Source organism: Oryx dammah, unplaced genomic scaffold, assembly GCF_014754425.2.
Source record: "Oryx dammah isolate SB20612 unplaced genomic scaffold, SCBI_Odam_1.1 HiC_scaffold_23, whole genome shotgun sequence".
Taxonomy (NCBI): Eukaryota; Metazoa; Chordata; class Mammalia; order Artiodactyla; family Bovidae; genus Oryx; species Oryx dammah.
This window is the reverse complement of record NW_024070207.1, coordinates 30,630,248-30,647,121: the sequence shown is the minus strand read 5'-3', so window position 1 is coordinate 30,647,121 and position 16,874 is coordinate 30,630,248. Positions and strand designations below refer to the sequence as shown.

The 16,874-nt window shown below is 40.9% G+C and overlaps 1 non-coding gene across 1 annotated transcript; it reads left to right on the top strand.

Annotated features, from left to right (window-relative positions):
• The first annotated feature begins 5,766 nt into the window (after nt 1-5,766).
• Nucleotides 5,767-5,838, top strand: TRNAF-GAA. The gene has a single exon. It is a non-coding gene; the product is annotated as a tRNA-Phe (tRNA).
• The last annotated feature ends 11,036 nt before the right edge of the window (nt 5,839-16,874 follow it).

The window sequence follows — 16,874 nt, the reverse complement described above, 5'->3', positions numbered from 1 at the left end:
ATATGATCATTTAAAATGTTCAAACCTCAGTGTGGGCCAGATAACAGCATGGGGAGTCACTCCCTCTAAATCCTAGAGGCAGACATTATATAAGAGATGATGAACAGCCCAAATTTTTCATTAACTTGACCAAGGTCACGAAGCAGTAACTGTTGAAATTAGGATTAAAATCCTGGGCTTTCTGACTACAAACCCTCAGTTCTTTCTATTGTATCACTAATGTGATCCTTGAATGATTTCTAGAAATATTATGGAACTCTTGGTATTCTGAAAGTCAGTTTCCAATGGGGAGGGGAGAACACCAGCTGGGTGTCCTATAATTTAACTCAATTCTGATACTATCCACCTGGAGAGAGAATCAGATTCCCCACATATAAATAAAAGCCTCAGTCCCATAAGACTGTCTGCCCTTCCACTCCCTCCCCCAACTCAAAAGGCAGTTGCTAGTTCAGGTTATCATTGTACTTCTGCCTGATTGGTCAGTTATACATCAGAGATTCCCATGACCACCTCCTCAGGTTTGCTGAATTTGCTAGAACCGTTCACAGAATTCAGAGACATATTTTACTTACTAGATCACTGCTTCATTATAAAAGGCTATAACTCAGGAATAGCCAGATGCAAGAGAAGGTATGAGGAAAGGGTGAGAACACTCCCCTGCCCTCCAGGAGTGCCATTCTCCCCAAATTTCTACAAGTTCACCAAACCAGAAGATCACTCTTTCTTTGGGGGTTTTATGGAGGCTTCATTACATAGTAATGTTCAATTAAATCATTGGCTATTGTCCATTATTTAAAACTCAAGGTCCCCTCCCCTCCCTGGAGTTTGGGGGTGGGGTGGAAATGAAAGTTGCAACCCAAAGTTCCGAAGTTCTAGCGGGAGCTAGATTTGCTCTACTAGCAACCAGGCCCCACACTTAGGCTCTTTCCTAAGGACATTCGTTAACAAAACAAAACATACCTTAATCTCTCTATATATTTGAAATTCCAAGGGCTTGGAGAGCTGAGAACCAGACTCCCTTCAGTTCAGTTGCTCAGTCGTGTGACCCCATGGACTGCAGCACACCAGGCCTCCCTGTCCATCACCAATTCCCGGAGCTTGCTCAAACTCATGTCCATCGAGTTGGTGATACCATCCAACCATCTCATCCTCTGTTGTCCCCTTCTCCTCCTGCCCCCAATCCCTCCCAGCATCAGAGTCTTTTCCAATAAGTCAACTCTTGGCATGAGGTGGCTAAAGTACTGAGTTTCAGCTTTAGCATCATTCCTTCCAAAGAAATCCCAGGGCTGATCTCCTTCAGAATGGACTGGTTGGATCTCCTTGCAGTCCAAGGGACTCTCAAGAGTCTTCAGCAATACCACAGTTCAAAAGCATCAATTCCTCAGTGTCCAGTTTTCTTTATAGTCCACCTCTCAACTGAATAGTAACTATGACCAAATATATATTTTTCTTATAAATCGCAATATCACATAAACCAAGAACATGGTTCTAGAGGGGCTGGGTTATGCCTTCTCAGCCCCTGCCTGTGTGTGCTCAGTGATGTCAGACTCTGCAACCCTGTGGACTGTAGACTGCCAGGCTCCTCTGTCCATGGGATTCTCCAAGCAAGAATACTGGAGTGGGTTGCCAATTCCTTCTTGAGGGGATCTTCCCCACCCAGGGATCGAACCTGCATCTCCTGTATTCTTTACTACTGAGCCACCAGGGAAGCCTACATTGAGTATAATGCAGACTAAATTTCAACTCAAATTCATGTCCCCTCTGTAAGGCATGTCCCCTGGAAGGGGTCCGCCTTCCTGCAACAAATGGCGACTCTGGTGGGACTCTTCTTCACTGAGACTGACATCCTGACCACTCAGGGTACTCAGGGGCCAGCTTGCCTGCCAATGGACCAGACCCAGTGGCCGCAACTGGGACCCTTTTTTCCCTGGTCTCCTGACGTGGACAACTGGCCAGAGTGCCCTGACCAGTAAGGAACAAGAGACTTTATTGACCTCTCTCCCCTTCTCCCTCTCTTTCCTCTCCTTAACCCTTCCTATCCTTCCATGTTTTTCTAGTCCCCCAGTCCTGGATGCAGGAATCTGGTCAAAGGGCCCTCAGACTGAGCTGAGGATTGGAGACTGATCACCTCCTCTTAGCAGAGAACTCGAATTCTGGTTCTGGTCTGGTCTGATTTCTGGTAGGGCCGAGTTCCAGTCCTCCCTTCTCTGGAGGCCCAGGGAAAAGTCTCATAACGCCTGGGTATCTGTAGGTGGCAGAAGACATCTGTAAGGCCACCCCTTTTACCCACCCCTCACTTCCTCCCCCTTCTTCTTTCAACCTGGCTTCCTTTCCTCCCTTGAAATCTTTGATGTTAGTACTTGGATCTGAAGTTCTGTGTCTCTATAGGAAGTTTTCTGAGAGACTGTATTCTTGTTTTTAAGGGCTTCCCTGGTGGTGCAGAGGTTAAAGCATCTGCCTGCAATATGGGAGACCTGGGTTCGATCCCTGGGTCGGGAAGATCTCCTGGAGAAGGAAATGGCAACCCACTCCAGTATTCTTGCCTGGAGAATCCCATGGACGGAGGAGCTTGGTCGGCTACAGTCCACGGGTCGCAAAGAGTTGGACATGACTGAGTGACTTCACTTTCACTTCACTTTCACTTTCACTGTAAGGCATCCTTGTATAGAAAACAAATTGCACAAGAATCTGTGTGCTCTGGCTGACTGCGTAAAATCATCTATTGGATTTATTCTCTGGAGCTGTCACTCCAGAGGACTTGGGCTGCTGGCTGATGTCTTCACCTAGGTCCTCACAGGACTAGTCATGAATAAACGTGTAGACAAAGAATACTGCCAGCCATTTCAGTAAACAAAGGATGTAGCCATCAAGCCATCAGCCACTGTACTCTTCTCCATGGCCCCTAAGGGGAATTCAGGATGAAAAAAACACAACAGGATACTGGCCCTAGATAGTTATTTCAAAGGAATAATTTCAAGGAACCCAGACTCCTGACTCTTCTCACCTTGTAAAAAAGCACTAAAATTATTAATTTGAGATGTCTGTTTTTTGTGATTAGGAATAACCTCTTGATGTCTGAATACACGTTTTGCTTTGTTTTCCCTCAGCAAAAAACTACAAATCCTAGTTCCTCTTTTACCTCTTTGAACAGTTTCTCAGAGCTATCTACATGGCTATATCTCAGGCTCACAGTCCTCAGTAATACCCCAAATAAAACATAATTCTCAATTTTTAGGTTGTGCATTTTTTTCAGTCAAGAAACTTCATTGTCCTTTTAATATTAAATAGATGTATACCCTATGCAAAGACATTTTACTCTTACCCATGATACAACCTTCTTTTTGTAACTTCTCAGTTCTCAGTTCAGTCACTCAGTCATGTCCGACTCTTTGCGACCCCATGAATCGCAGCACGCCAGGCATCCCTGTCCATCACCAACTCCTGGAGTTCACTCAGATTCATGTCCATCGAGTCAGTGATGCCATCCAGCCATCTCATCCTCGGTCGTCTCCTTCTCCTCCTACCCCCAATCCCTCCCAGCATCAGAGTCTTTTCCAATTGGTCTACTCTTCGCATGAGGTGGCCAAAGTAAAGGAGTTTCAGCTTTAGCATCATTCCTTCCAAAGAAATCCCAGAGTTGATCTCCTTCAGAATGGACTGGTTGGATCTCCTTGCAGTCCAAGGGACTCTCAAGAGTCTTCTCCAACACCACAGTTCAAAAGCATCACTTCTTTGGCACTCAGCCTTCTTCACAGTCCAACTCTCACATCCATACATGACTACTGGAAAAACCATAGCCTTGACTAGACGGACCTTAGTTGGCAAAGTAATGTCTCTGCTTTTGAATATGCTGTCTAGGTTGGTCATAGCTTTCCTTCCAAGGAGTAAGCGTCTTTTAATTTCATGGCTGCAGTCACCATCTGCAGTGATTTTGGAGCCCCCAAAAATAAAGTCTGACACTGTTTCCACCGTTTCCCCATCTATTTCCCATGAAGTGATGGGACCAGATGCCATGATCTTCGTTTTCTGAATGTTGAGCTTTAAGCCAACTTTTTCACTCTCCTCTTTCACTTTCATCAAGAGGCTTTTGAGTTCCTCTCCACTTTCTGCCATAAGGGTGGTGTTCCAAAAAAAAATGAAAAATACCCAGAATAAAAATTAATCAAACTATCTGACTTTGATAGGGAAACAAAATGTTAGGTAGTTAGAGAAGGAAACAGGAGTCCAAAATGACAGTGGCTAAAAGACAAGGAAGGGAAAAGCCCACAAAAATGGAACAAAGGAAGGTCAAAGGAAGGTCTGAGGACTGGAGTGAGGACCTCAGGTAGAACAAACAACACTCCTTTTTAGCCCAATTTACATAGGGCAGGCCCAGTGGGAAGGGAAAAAACACGTAAAAAGAGGAGACAGAGCCGGGGCTCTCTTCTCTTCCCTTTACATCTTTGGGTCAGCATACCCTCACACCTTGAGGATGTATTTTCCTGCTATTTTCTAAATAAAGTTGAGCTATGACACAGAGCTGTAACACTGATCTGTCTAAGAGCTATAACACTGTCTGTCCAAGACCTAAGAGTTATAACACGCTCTGTCTGTGAGCTGTGACACGCCGAGGGCTCTAATGTCCCTCACTTCAAATTTTTGTTGAGACAAGACAGAACCGAGGAGATTATACTCGTCTGACACAAAATATCCAGAATTATGTCCTAAACTCAACTTAAAAAGCCCAAACTTTGAAAAATTCAGAATAGTCAGATGCCCCATGGAAAGGGCCTATTGTTTTGCTTTGTTTTGTTTTTCCTACAGACTGAATCAGGCACTGTGGTAAGTGCTGTGATTGAGAAACGTTTTGGATACTACTGGATGGTAGCTATGTGAAATAGACTTTCTGGAACAGTCTGAATTTTAACTATGCTGCCATGTTTTATGACTGTGAGTCAAATAATATAAATCCACAGTCATGAAAACTGAAGACTTTGGAAAAATGTAACCATTTTGATTAGGAGAACACTGTAGAAATAAGTTTGATATAACATGCCAAATTTTTCTAGACATTTTAAGGGTTTTGCTTATAGATGAATCTTAACAGACTGACTATCACTTATCCAATTCTCAACTGTATATAAAGCAATGTGGAATATGCTTTATTTAAATACTCCTCATGTAATCTTTAAAGGAATCCTAAGAGATAAGTATCCATCATCATCCTTATCTCACATCTTACAGATGAAAAACTGAGGTTCAGACACATTGAATAACCTTATTCCAGGTGGGGGTGGGATATAGTGACTAAGTCGCGTCCAACTCTTGTGACCCCATGGCCTGTAGCCTGTTAGGCTCCTCTGTCCATGGGATTCTCCAGGCAAGAAACTGCAGTTGGTTGCCATGCCCTCCTCCAGGGGATTTTCCCAACCCAGAGATGAAACCTAGTTCTCCTGCATTGCAGGCAGATTCTTTACTGGCTGAGCTAAGAGGGAAGCCCTTATCCCAGGTACCTCAGCTAAACAAAGGCATGGTGCCTATTATGAACTCATGTGTTTCAGTCTCAGAACTTGACCTTTCTATAACTTCTGACATACTTCTAAGTCAACTTTAAAAATAAAAATGTAAAGATGCTCTGATACTGAAAAGTAGATTCAAAATCTCAATAAAATTATTCTAGTAATTTGCAAACAAAGCAAAAATTCTTCTCTAGGATTCATTTTGGTGTAAATAAATAATTGGGGCTAAACTTTGGCAAATATACTGGCACAATTATAAATAAACTATTCCCTGGTGGCTCAGATGGTAAAGCGTCTGCCTGAAATGCAAGAAACCCAGGTTCGATCCCTGGGTGGGGAAGATACCCTGGAGAAGGAAATGGCAACCCACTCCAGCACTCTTGCCTGGAAAATTCCATGGACAGAGGAGCCCGGTAGGCTACAGTCCATGGTGTCGCAACGTTGGACAGGATTGAGCAACTTTACCTTCAGACTTTCAGATAAATAGGATATTTGGGACACATTTGGGAAATCATTGGATTTTTTTTTTTTGCTTGATGTGGAGATTAATTAATAGGCCACCTCAAACCTGCAGTTATAAGGAAAATTAATACATGTCTTTTGAGTGAAATGATGTTTAAAGAGCAATTATGTTTAAATGCTGCATTTGAAAGCCTTACCTCCCACACATACAAAAATATCTATTATTTTGCAAACTACACTAATTAGTGTATACAATTTCAAAAGACTATCCCTCCAGATAGAAAATTACAATACAAATATACTGAAACCACGCCAACTAAATTATCTAGGCACAGAAAGACACCCTGGTGTTTTAAGACATCTCCCCAAAATATTTTCTGCAAAAATATAGCAGGATTTTGACCAGCACTACTTCCTGAAAAGATGTGGCATTAGATTTATGAAGAGTTGATGAGCCACTATATTTAGAAACAAAATTATTACGTTTTGCTTTGGAAAAATTGGAAGAGCTAATAATAGGAAAAGATGATTTGACTCTTAAAAAAAAATAGGTTTGCAAACTACAAAGACTAGAGGCTAGAAGCCAGGGAAACTGGAAACTCTCTTCTGAAGGATTTGTTACTAACTAGAGAGATTAGCAATTGGAAACAAAGGGTGATGGCTTATGGAATGATACTGTTGTAGAAAACAGTAATCGAGAAACCAAGCACCACACTTGGAGAGTTGGAGAACTCAGGTTTATTACCCCAGCGGGCTCAGAGGAGTAAACTCTCCAAGCTCTGAGCCCAGAACAGAGGGGTTACAGAGTTTTTATAGACAGACTATAGTGGGCAACACTAGCTGCTAATAGGCTGCTTTAAACTAAGGGGTTTGGTGCGTGGGGGAATAGTGGTCAAGACTGGGAGGGGGATGCCTGACCTCTACACGGACAGGCGTGATTAAGCAGGATTGCAAGGCTGGGCAGTTGCAAAGAGCAGGACAAGGATAAATGAGATAAGCTCCAGTTCCTAGTATTTTAAGTCCCCACTTTCTGAGACTACATGACCTATGTGGCCAGATATTGCAAGAAGCAAGCTGAGTTACAGAGGCAGAATGAGCAGGAGGTTAGGCAAAATTTTAACTTTTCCTCTTCAGTACCAACCTTGCCTGGTCCTATTCATCACTTCTAACCAACAAATTGAATAAAGATATTAGATGGCATGCTCATGACATCAGTGAGTAGCACAGATCTCAGACTGCTAATGAATGTTCAGGATGACACAGTCAGGATCCAAAAAGGCAAGCTGAAGAGGTGGACTAGATCCAGTAAGATGAAATGTGAAAAAGACCAATACTTGAATCCAAAAAGCCAACCACAGCAAAACAGGAAGATGTGACTAAACAGCAAGTAGTACTAGAAAATGAGACTCAAGGAGTCAAAGGTCAGCTTGATACACATCCAAAAAGTCAATGCAATTTTAAGTTGCTTTAACAAACATGTATTATCTGGAAAAAAACATATCCTGAAACATTTTCTGTAGAATGAATATTAAAATGTGTTATATGGGAGAAAGAGTTTTCATGACCAAATTAGTTAAGGGAAGCTACAGGTTAAACAAGTCTACTTTCTGTAAGAATACTCAGAGCTTAAATGTTGACTATTACTTCTCAAACTTACTTGACCATGGAACACTTCTTTTTGTAAAGTACCTTGTGGGACTGCCATTAAAGAGGATACCCTTGGGGAAATACTGAATAAGGGCTGTCTCGGGAGGCAATGAGTTCCTTGTGAGATTCTTTTTAAAAGCAAAAGACCCAAACATCAGCTGAATGTCGGCCTAAATGAACAGAAGGTTTCCCCCTACCCTGGAAGTCTGTGATACGTGATTAACCAGACATAAGGTGTGTGTGTGTGAGTGCTCAGTTGCCCGATTATGTCCAACTCTTTGGGACCCCATGGCCTACAGTCTCCTCTGTCCATGAGATTTCCTAGGCAAGAATACTGAGGTGGGCTGCCATTTTCTCCTCCAGGGATCTTCCCCACCCAGGGATCAAACCCAACTCTCTACATCTCCTGCAGTGGCAGGAGGATTCTTTACCACTGAGCCACCTGGGAAGCCCAACTAGACTTGACAAATACCACTAATTCCCTATGATACCTGGATCAAGATATCTGGTGAGGAAACTCCTCTGGAGAACTACCACAGCAGCAGAGTGATGGGAAAAAGTTTCTTCAACAAACACTTGCTTCAGAAAGGCTCTCTTTTCAACTATCATAATGGTAAAACATTAAAAGAAAGATTGGTGAAAAGATGAGCTAGCAGTGTGAAAACAAGAGCCTGGTAGGACACAGAAAAGCTAGTCAAAGAGTGGCACCTTGTGTGGTGTGCTCAGCCTCCATCAGAGTGTTGCTCTGTGCTCCAGGGTGTGAATCTCCACATTCACCAAGCATTACTACGCAACCTTCATGTTAGAAAGCTGGCTTCCCGTCTGGACCTACCTCCTGAAGACTGGGTTTCTGGTACTGAGTGGTAGTTGTGACCTGATGCCTGAGGACAAGCTGAGATGAGAAGGCATTTCCTGTTCTTTCTTTACCCCGTTAAGGATAATGTAAACTAGCTCAAACACCAAAATATTTTGCTGGCCTATACTGTAATCAATCAGGAAGTATACCTTGAATTAAACAAGCAAATTCATTAACTATGTTGTATCTACTAGTTTTGACTAGATCCAATCTTCTTTTCTCAACTGGGTTCTCAACGAGGGGGTGTCTGTGTGTGTCTGTGTGTGTGTGTCTGTGTCTGTGTGTGTGTCTGTGTCTGTGTGCGTGGAAACAACCATAAAGCCCCATTTCTACAAATTCAAGCAATGTTGTAAAGCAACATTAAGCATTTCTAAAAATCAAACACCAGAATATTTTGCTGGCCTATACTATAATCAATTCAGGAAGTATACCTTGAATTAAACAAGCAAATTCATTAACTATATTGTATCTACTAGTTTTGACTAGATCCAACCTTCCTTCCTCAACGGGGTTCTCAACGAGGGGCGTGTGTGTGTGTGTGTGTGTGTGTGTGTGTGTGTGTGCGTGTGTGTGTGTGGGGGGGTGGGTGTGGGTGTGGGTGTGTGGGTGTGGGTGTGGGTGTGTGTGTGTGTGTAAACAACCATAAAGCCCCATTTCTACAAATTCAAGCAATGTTGTAAAGCAACATTAAGCATTTTTAAAAATCTCACCTAAGGTGCAATGAGCTGTTACCCCAAATTCCAAATAACCTTCTCAAAACCCAAAAGCCTCACTGATTTTTAATTTCCTCAATTTAATTTACTAAATGTGTTAAAAACTGAGGTCTGTGACACAAACATAGTACAGTATTTTTTAATTTAGTCCTTCAGCAATGTGCCTTCCCAGGAAAAAAGCTTAGCAATGTAAATCACATGATTACACAGACCATTACAGAAAAATCTGTCAGTGTTTTCTTAAAAGACTACCAGTCAAACAATTTAAATTTCCAAAAAAGTCGCTAATTCAGCAAATATGTTGCTCTTTACACAGTTACTAAGTATTAAAGTTGTGAAAATACACCATGCTTACTGATAGATAATGCCACCAATTTGGCCTGGTTCTACTAAAAATCTGATATTCAAAATTTTTAATTTTTTCAACTTCAAATTTTAAACTTAATAAATTGTCCATGTTCACAAAAAGCATCATAGGGTATATTTAGCACAATGCCTTGAACAACATAGACATAAATATTTGTTGAGTGACAGAATAAATGAATGAATGTATACGTTTCAGTGTTGAAATTTACTTTTAAATACCATTGGCAGACAAACTGATGGATTGATTGTAACTGTACTTGACATTTATGTAGGAAGAACAAACAAGCAAATTTTGGCTTAAATTGTAGCCAAAAATAGCCTCACTTCAAGTTCATAAATTGGGATTAGCAACCCGAAAGACAGCTTCAAGGAAATGAAAAACATGTTATCAAAGCAAAAGGAGCATCTTCATCTCTATATCTTATGGGGCATGGAAAACTTTTGCTTAGCAAGCTGAAGCTAAGGGGGTTTGTTCTGTAGCTCTGTGGATCAGAGACTGCAATTAGACACTATCTTTTGCCCAGGAAAACAAGCTAATGAAATTTACCATCCAATTCATGTAAAGAGTAACAGCAATTGCTGGTTAGGGACTAAAAACTAGTTGCAACAACATTTTAATTACATTTCAATGCAAGACTATAAATTAATTTATCCAGATGAAATACTGTACTATGTTGGTTTACAAAGTGGCTAATTAGCCCATCCAGAACTTGAAGGAGAACAAAGGACTTTTTATTTAATATATATTAAAAAATAATAAATAAACAGCTACCAGCAAATTATTTCAAGGACATAAGCATTTATTTCAGGCCAGAATCAATATTAGAATATATCTTACTTCAGCCTCAATCCTTCCTAAGTCACTTCTTAGCAGCAGAAGGCTCAGTATTTAATGTGTGTTAAGAAGTACTTCTGATACTTGCTTCATCTTTTGAGCTACATAAAGACCAAAGGGTTTAGAAAAGAGTGAAAGAAGTTTGGGGTTTTATGTCTGTTTTTACTGTCCATCCCATTCAGTCCCATAAGCTCTATTGAGCAGAACCCAGACGGCAGCATTAATCTACCCAGGCAGTTGCCTTTAGAGAAATGCTTTTATCAGAGTATAAGCTCGTTTAGGCTATGCACAGATTTCACAGCAATTACCCTTTTTTATATATTGAAACTATCCTTTAAATAGTGCCATTATTTCTCTTCTATTCTTTACAACAAAGATATAGATGCACGTCTTTTAAGAAATCACAGTTATCAGACAGTGAAGCTTGTAATTTGAGGCTCTGTCAAAGGAACTGGAATGTCATCACATTAAGGGCAGTTCTGCTCTCTCCAGAACAGCTGGCACTACACCTCAGAAACCAAGTAGCCAAAGAAAGCAACTTCCGGTGAATCTGAATGCTATCAGTTTCATCTCCTATTTTTAGGATGCATTCTGTGTGTCTAGAAACCAGAGGTGACAATAGTGAGTAACCATATCAGAAACACTTTAAAGGTTAATGAATTCTAGCATAAAATAATGTCAGAGCCATAAACAACTCATAAATACCAAATCTAGGAAAACCACAGAAACAGTCATCACACTTTAGAGAGTGGTAGAACCCCAGATGATAAAACCACCATGGGCTTCTAAATTATTCTTTTAATAAACTTGGTGGAGTATTATACTATCTATCAATATTTATGATATCAGCTAATGATAGTTCAGGGATACAGAATGCAAAATGCAGTCTGTCTCAGTTCAGTTGTGCACTGCCTTTGTAATGACTTCGAGACTGGAAATGGAATTCAGTTCAACTTAGGTAACGAGGAAATCAGTTTCCAGTTTGGCAAAGTAGATGTCTAATTAGCAGTCTTCTTCCCCTTTGTCATACACCCATCACCACATTCAGGTCAGTATGTGGAATAAGTTCCAGAGTATTATATTATACACTGTGTTATTTATCTGTTAAATTTACAGGTAGAACAAATTTACAAAGACTCTCAAAAGTTAGGGGGAAAATGTATCTACATCCAACTCACTCAAGCTTGCAAGGGGCCAAGTAAAAATGGGTTAGCTCATATGGTAAACTTGACAAACTGAGAGAGAGATGATAGAGTCCTAAGAATTAAGTACCATACCTTAGAATTGGTAGAGTGAGGCAGAGCCACTCTCTAAGACCATTAGCTCTTTGCAATGCCTACTTAATGAATGATACAAAAATAAACAGAAAGAAGCTTAGCTTCTGGCTTAAAGCCATAGAAGCAAAGAAAGTTGCTGTTAAGAGTCAAAGTTCCAATATCTAGTGATAATGTATTTCTAGTCTTAACATTTCAAAACAGTACCACTGAGTGCTTTAATGCTGTACTGCCCAATTTGATCAATCCATGAATCTGAGAATCTAACAATACCAAAAATACAAAGCAGTTATGAAATGAAAATATGTGTTCTGGTGAACATTCAGGGTAGCTGTAACTTTTTTTTTTTTTAACATTTGCTCTTACATGTGCTACCCTAGTGGAGAAGGCAATGACACCCCACTCTAGTACTCTTACCTGGAAAATCCCATGGATGGAGGAGCCTGGAAGGCTGCAGTCCATGGGGTCACTGAGGGTCAGACACGACTGAACAACTTCACTTTCACTTTTCACTTTCATGCACTGGAGAAGGAAATGGCAACCCACTCCAGTGTTCTTGCCTGGAGAATCCTAGGGACGGGAGCCTGGTGGGCTGCCATCTATGGGGGCACACAGAGTCGGACACGACTGAAGTGACTTAGCAGCAGTGCTACCCTGGTGGCTCAGGCAGTAAAGAATCTGCCTGCAATGCAGGAGACACAGGTTCGATCCTTAGGTTGGGAAGATCCCCTGGAAGAGGAAATGGCAACCCACTCCAATATTCTTGCCTGGGAAATCCCAGGGACAGAGGAGCCTGGTGGGGTTGCAAAGAGATGGACACTGAGCGACTAACACTTTCACTTTCTTACAAGTTTAGCACTTAACCTTGTATGTTTTGAGTGAACATGTTTCCTGGAACTAGTTGTTGACCTCTTCCTCCCCCCTTCCTCCTCCTATTTTTGAAAAGTACAAATGCTACCTGTAGGGCACTTTTCTGTCAAAACATGGTAATATAAATTCAACTCCTTTCATCTTTAAACCATTATTATTTTCATGTGACTTAAAGATAAGGAAATTAAGATGACTTATTTGTCCAAAACAGTTGTACATAGCTACTTGGTGGCAGAGTCCACATGAAAATTCACTATATAAGACTCTGCCACTGTTTGACCTGGAACAAATCATTTAATACAGCAGAAGCTCAGTTCCCTATCTTTAAATATGGGTGAAAGTGAAAAGCATTAGTCGCTCAGACGTGTCCGACTCTTTTTGACGCCATGGACTGTATATAGCCTGTTAGGCTCCTCTGTCCATGGAATTCTCCAGGCGAGAATACTGGAGTGGGTTGCTATTCCCTTCTCCAGGGGATCTTCCTGACCCAGGGATTGAACCTGGGTCTCCTGCATTGCAGGCAGCTTCTTTATCATCTGAGCCACAAGGGAATTTTAGAATTTTATTGTGAAAATTTGATAAGCTAATATATACCTGGCACAGAATACCCACTAAATATTATTCTCTTCCTGAGATCAAATATGTTTGCTAAATGCCAAGATAAACAAGTTAAACAGAACCTTTTTGCTATAAGACACTTTGGAGCCTTTAATATGCTATGTGATGCTCCAAGAAGCAAACAGGATACGTAACATTTCTCCCAACAACCAAGCAACCAATTATTTTTCCAGGAAGCATCTATTCATATGTCATGAAATACTAATATTCTATAGGACACACTTTGAGAACTCTGTCACAGACCATAAGATGTTTTGGGAAATACGTGAAATAAATTCTTTAGAAATTAGATCTTTATAATTAGTAAATTACTGGTTTAAATAGTCTGATCTGAATTCTTAAGTGCCTTTTTGAGGTCACCCCAAAACATCTAATACATAGGAACTATTAAAGCAAAGACTTGTAAACAGAGCCACAAGCTCAGAAAAATACTTGAGTGGCTCAATTTTATTATAGGTCTATGTGAATGCTGGACATACCGTATGGTCATCTGTGCTTCCAGAGTAAAAATACAGGCAGCTTTCAAAAGAAGAAAGGTTCTCAGTGATTCCACCTATTTTCCTTCAATGGGCTACATCACCTTTTCTGTGGTTTGCTACTATATGAAAAATGAAAGCAGAAAAGCAGGGGAAGTTTTTCATTCTTTCTCCATCACTCTTAAGAAATGAGAATCCTTTGTGTCACCATAGATAAACTGCTCATTGAATGGGGTACTGACCATTAAATCTGTGCTCCAGTGTGTGGGAGCTGTAACCCACATATGTGTTATCAATTCAACAGCAGTTATTGAATGCCCAATTCTGTGCTAAGTCATTTAGGTTGTAAGAAAATAGATTTGAGCAACTTAGAATCCCATGGGTGAGATAAGACTTACATCCAAAGGGAGAGGTTTGGGGAAACTATAATATCAAAGAGAACCTAATGAAGAGCTAGATTTTAAGGAACAAACTGTAACTGTCGTCTGAACCCGGAGAAAGAGGAAAGATCACTGAGCATCATGGACTGGACCTTGAAAGCCTGTAAGGGGTTGCCACAGGGCTTCTGTGGGCAAAGCCAGTTCCCTCACTGCCTAATGTGCACCAACTGTCAAGGGAGTGTTGGGGCCACTCTTCCTTTTCAGGAACAAGAGAGGGAATGCAGAGATTTTTGCTTCTTCACCTCTTCTCCTCTCTGCAATGGATGGATGTATCATCTAAAGAGCCTCAAGTCAGTAGTCCTTCCCTCTGGGTCACAATGAGGAGTTGGCTGCTGGCTTGCCCAATAAAGAAATAGGAAAAAAAAAAAACCACCAACCATAACAAGAATTTGAGAGTTTGAGCTGCATAAGAACAAATCTGCAATAAGATAGTCTACATGGGCTTGTGCAGAAAGACAAGTGCTATTTTCTGCTTGATTCTGTGACTGGTAGAGAATCACTCAACCCTATGATTGTATTATTTATACAGAACTCACTAGGGCACCATCTGGTGCTAAGCTAACCACAAAAACAGGAAAATCAAACCCAAAGCAAATTGTCTTCATTGGAGTTTTTGCTAATGACATGTTCTTTGCCAATATTCCAACTGATCACATTTTAGTTTGAAACAGGAAAAGACATCTAATGTTTTAAGGGGAAGTCTTAAAGGGAATTTGGTTAGACATACCGTTGAAAAGATTCTATACCTATCTAGATCTTCTCAGTCGAAAGGGCACTGCCCCTATTTCAGGTCTTATTACATCTTATTAAGTTGTCAGATCAAGTTCATAATGTCCCATCTCAGTGCCCAGTCACCAAGAGATAAGGGTGAGAGGTGATCTTGCAAGATTATGTCCTGGAGATGGAAAATGAAGCCAAAATAGTGAGGAAATATCTGCTGGAGTATAAGAAACAAACTAACAATAGTCATGGTGAAAATAGTTCTAATCTGAAGTGATTTTTAAATCCCATATTTGGACTCTCAATAAATTATCCTCGTTGAGGCAGCAGACTTGACATGGCACACATCTTTTCCTATGTGATCAAAAATGTTTACAACTCTAATGCAAAAGTTGTGTGTGTGTTGAACTTGAAAAAAAGTGAAAGTCTTTCAGTTGTGTTCAACTCTTTGTGACCCCACGCACTATACAGTTCATGGAATTCTCCAGGCCAGAATACTGGAGTGAGTAGGCATTCCCTTCCCCAGGGGATCTTCCCAACCCAGCGGTTGAACCCAGGTCTCCCGCATTGCAGGCAGATTCTTTACCAGCTGACCCACCAGGGAAGCCCATTTTTTAAAAATCCAATTATAAGGATTTTCCTTTGTAGTTCTTATGGGCTTTTCTTAGATTCTCCCAGCTCTGGTAATTTTCTTTTTGATGGAAATATTATAAAATGGTCAGTTCAGTTCAGTTCAGTCGCTCAGTCGTGTCCGACTCTTTGCGACCCCATGAATCGCAGCACGCCAGGCCTCCCTGTCCTTCACCAGCTCCCGGAGTTCACTCAGACTCACGTCCATCGAGTCACTGACGCCATCCAGCCATCTCATCCTCGGTCATCCCCTTCTCCTCTTGCCCCCAATCCCTCGCAGCATCAAAGTATTTTCCAATGAGTCAACTCTTCGCATGAGGTGGCCAAAGTACTGGAGCTTCAGCTTTAACATCATTCCTTCCAAAGAAATCCCAAGGTTGATCTCCTTCAGAATGGACTGGTTGGATCTCCTTGCAGTCCAAGGGACTCTCAAGAGTCTTCTCCAACACCACAGTTCAAAAGCATCAATTCTTCGGTGCTCAGCCTTCTTCACAGTCCAACTCTCACATCCATACATGACCACTGGAAAAACCATAGCCTTGACTAGACGGACCTTAGTCGGCAAAGTAATGTCTTTGCTTTTGAACATGCTATCTAGATTGGTCATAACTTTTCTTCCAAGGAGTAAGCGTCTTTTAATTTCATGGCTGCAGTCACCATCTGCAGTGATTTTGGAGTCCGGGAAATAGATGGGGAAACAGTAGAAACAGTGTCAGACATTATAAAATGGTACCCCAAGTAAATTTGGTTTCAATATTATAAATTCATCATGAAAGCTGTGAACATTACGAGTCCCATTTTGTTCTCATTTGGCACTAACATCTCAGGTCTTAATGATACCTCAGTATATAATCACGTATCTTGGTTCCCATGCTGACTAGTGTTTGACATTCTCTTTGGCCCACGACCTGACTGTTCACATTTTTAGGACTCCGTTTTTATTATAACCCTCTAGATATTTTTGACAATCCCAAGGAAAAGCTAATCAAATTGCCAAAAAACTGTGATTTTAAGAGAAATAGCTCTTCTAAACTTGAGAGCAAAATGAAATATCATATAGAGTGCTTCCATAAAGTATCTTTCCATAATTCAACCATCGAATTTCCAGAGTTAGGGAGATCAATCCTGCTTGCTTACTGTAAAATTAAGACTTACAGCCAGAAGCCTAAGATGTACATTAAAAAATACAAATAAACCAGCAATTTTAATTAAGCCAGTTCATTCATGTTCATTTACAAGGGCCGAAGTGTAAAGAGAAGGTAAGCAGTGGAGTCACCTAGGTTCGAATCATGAATCTGCCACTTAGCAGCTTTGTCCCTTGACTAAGTTACTTAAACTCTTTAAAGGGTCAGTGGCATCCTTTCATCTGTAAAGAGGGCTTTATATTTCCTCCTCCCAGTGTTTTTGTGCAAAGGAAATGGGATGATATTTAGAAAAATCTTGCAGCAATTCTTGGCACGTTGTAGGAG